Genomic DNA, 4031 nt, shown 5'->3' with positions numbered 1-4031 from the left:
GTGTTGAGTGGTTTCTGGCTAGGGAAAAATGATAATGAAATGACATGTTTTGTCCAATGTGCACACTAAGCAGAAGTTTACCATTTATAGTCAGATTGATATTGGGCTTGTATTCCGATATGTTAGAAAACAAAGATGATGTACAACAGGGGTCAGCAACCAAACGGACCAAAAGAGAAAAACGCAGTCTGTGCAGCCAAACATTTAAATGACTCATTAAAAAATATGATTCATACACAAAAAAATTAGTCATTCTATAATTAATACTTATTCTAAAGAAAACCAACACATAAAAAATACATACCCTTTTCACGTCTATAGGCACACCTTGTTAAAAGGCGCATTCTCCGTAACTGGATCTATTTCTGCACGACAGGCCGCGGGTGCTTTCTGCTGCAGCCGACATACAACAACACAGACAAACATACAAATGTGCGTGTTTAAAAATACAGCGAGAGCAAAACTGACTTTGGTTGTGGTTTATTTAAGTATTGATTACATAGTAAAAGGCACGAATAAAAACATGTCAGAATTCGTTTTTCAACTTCATCCACTTATGAACCATTATCAATAATCTTCATTTTTCTTGCGGCTGCTTGGTTTCCATTTTCTTCCGAGGAGCATAGAAATCAACACACCATGGCAAACCACAGCACGGAAAATATTCAGTGGAGGGAAAGTGACGTTTTGGGTTTGATTAATATTTGGAGGAACAACTCATTTCAGCCTCCGGTAGCACAATAACTTTCAAATTGCTACATATGCTACGGCGTTGGCATCAATGAGTACTTCAGCAAGCAACAGACGAATTGTGTGTGACGTCACATGTCGTCTTCTGCATAAGCAAGACAATTGCCACGTTCAAACAGGAGGCGCATAGAAGTTACAGAAGATCACATAAAAGTTGCGTTTAGTTGGAAATATGAACAATCCCACAAAAACATAAAATGTTCCCATTATTGATGCAATAGCTCTCCATTGTGAACCTAGTCCTATACAAATGACAACACCTCAGCCTTTAGCGGTAACAGCCACACTTCCCACACATCCTCTTGGTGACCTCAACTACGTCTGCCGCTTTGAATCGAACACAAGGCGCACCGCACAGTTTGTAGAAAATCTGAGACTTTTATGTGAAACCTTGTGGTTGAGAAAATACGATACATATTCTCCTCACCCATCTTTTTCAAATTTCAAACATTTCTGAACAATTTCTGGTCAGCCAATGTGAAAGCGTGGTCTTTGAGCTACTGGTTGCTGACTTCAAATCTAGAAGGATAAATGACGGATTAGTTTCAAACCACACAGGAGCCAAGTTGTAGCAAATTATTTTCTCCTATCCACCCATTATCTACACCGCTTATCCTCAGTAGGGTCGCAGGGGTGCTGGAGCCCATCCCATCTATCTTCAGGCAGTGGGTCGGGGACACCCTGAATTGGTTGCCAGCCAGCAGGGCACACAGAGACAGACAACTCACTCGCTCATTCACACCTAGGGACAGTTTGGACCAGCCAATTAGGCTGACATGCATATTTTTGGAATGTGGGAGGAAACCGGAGTGCTTGGAGATAACCCACACAAGCACAGGGAGAACATGCAAACTCCAAACAGGAAGGTTTTGTCACATGACCTCAGAACTGTGCCGCAGATGCACTAACCACTCAGCTGCCGTGCTGCCTCTTCTCTCCTAGTCTTAGCTAATTATTATCTTAGAAAACTTGTTGTTGACATTTTCTTTTCTTTCTCCTTTTTCATCTCAATAACAAGGTTACAATTTTTTTTTTAAATCTAAAAATTACCTGAAATAAAAACATAATATAAACAATATAAAAACAATATACCTGAAATAAAAACAAAAAAAATGCCTGACGGGAAAAAGCTGAAGCTTACCTAGGTCCCGTCCCTTATACTGCCTTGATAACATCCACACAAGTGTATTCAGGAAACAAAATTATGATACTGTACCACTAAAATATTATCCACCTCTGGTGGTGCTGACCCTTCGTCTCAAATGGAAATAAAAATAAAAATAAGATTTCGAATTTAAGACAAAATTATGATCACTTAAATGATGCATTCTGGTTTGGAGAAAGAAAACAAGAAAATGGCTGAGCTGCTTGGTGGTACCTTTTCACTCCATTCAGTAGTGGTAATGGACATTGCAAAGTGACAAATACAATACATCTTAATGATCGTCCACGAACGTTAAAAGTGGAGAATTCTTTTTTGAAACACCCAAAAGACTTATTTAGTAGGTTTATATTTCAAAAAGAGGACAAAAAAATGTAATATGAACCACTTTTCAAAGTTAAGTATATAACATCACCCTTTTTATTATTTTTACATTTAGTCAAATCACATCTTACAGAAGAAGACAAGCAAAGTAATAAACATGTTCCTGCATCCACAGTTAGCATGCTTATTCAAATTCACTCACTCCCTTTTGCAAATGTAAATCACCGTCTGTCAGATTAGTTAAAAATGGCATCCCCTTGACTGCAGATAGCTGGAGAGGCCCCTATAGTGCATAATACACTGCTGAGTCTGCATTCATGCCACTGAGATTCAGATTCAGATTCAGATTCAGATCTACTTTATTGTCATTCTAGTACACGTGTATACTTAACGAAATGTCGATACATCTGACCCGCACAGTTTCCTCGAATGTACAGATATAAGTAAAAGTTGTATTGTATTATGGCTACGTATAGTATTTTACCATACCATAGTGCCGATAGTGCAAGAGGAGTAGCTAACCAGATGTGCAAAATGGGCATTCAGGTTAACAAGTCAGGTAAACAGTAACATTAACACTGTAACAGTAACGCTGTAAGTACAATAGTGCAGAGAGCAAATGTCTTCATGGTAGACGGTGTCTTATGTACAGAACACACCTTGAGGAGAGTTTTAAAAATACAGAACTGAGAAGCACAATGGACAGTTGTGTAAATAAAACTAATTTCAAAGCATCTTTCTTCCATTAAAAACTGCTCTAGATGAGCCTCATGTTTTTTTATTTCTCAACCCACAAATATTTTTAAACATGCATGTTTATATGATGATTTACGTATTTTTGCATGTTATTTAAATCAATATACGTTTTAAATTATTGTTTTTTTACTACTAGACGTCGGTACATAATAAAAATATTAATATGAATATACATTTACAACTGTATACTTAAAATGAAGTACTCTGCACAAGTGCAAAATAATATAATAAATAACACGTATACACGACTTAAGTTTCACTGAATAAACATAATTATGAATCTTAAAGAGATAATGTTGTCCCCTTACAATCACCATGTTGGTGATTTCAATCAGTCCCTCTCAACTGGTGGGTTGTGACCCAAAAGTCAGTTGCAGACCCGCTTTTAGTAGGTCGAGCGTTTTGCCTATTATTACTTGAAGTCCTTTTAGTTTTGCTCGTCTATTTTGTGTGAATATATTCTACTAACTCTGGTTCAAAACTGTACTATATTATTCAATAAAACTGAGAAATTGAATTATTTTTCTTAATTTGGGTCACACCTTGTAGTTAGGGTGGGACGGTGGGTCCTAAAGTCAGACCAGTTGAGACCCAATGGTCTAAACACTTTTTAAAGGAATATGCCGTAGGGAGTAAGCTTTGCGCTGGAGCCACTAGTCCCACCCAGAACCCCCACAGGGACCACTTGGGGGAAGTGTCTGGTTAACACACTGCCAGAGCTGACACGTCATGATGGACAAGAGTTAGACCCCCATGATCCCTAGCAGCCCCCAAAAGACGCCCAAGGTTATATCATCCAGGCTGGGTCAGCTGTATAATTGTGACCGGGGTAAGCGGGAGGATATGGAGCGTGACAATGAAGCTATAGGGTTACAGTTTGTGGTCAGGGGAAGGGAGGGGAGGAGGGCGCAATGGGGGAAAGGGGGCATTGCTGTGAGGCCAGGCGTCCCTTGAAAGAGTTCAAGGTCCATCTGGTATTGTGACTCGGGTCCTGTTCACTGTCACTGTTGGAATGTGTGCCGCGGCTTGTCAGCCACTA

This window comes from Urocampus carinirostris, chromosome 9, assembly GCF_059441175.1.
Source record: "Urocampus carinirostris isolate Australia breed hairy pipefish chromosome 9, RoL_Ucar_1.0, whole genome shotgun sequence".
NCBI classification, from domain to species: domain Eukaryota; kingdom Metazoa; phylum Chordata; class Actinopteri; order Syngnathiformes; family Syngnathidae; genus Urocampus; species Urocampus carinirostris.
Note: the sequence above shows the minus strand (reverse complement) of the source record.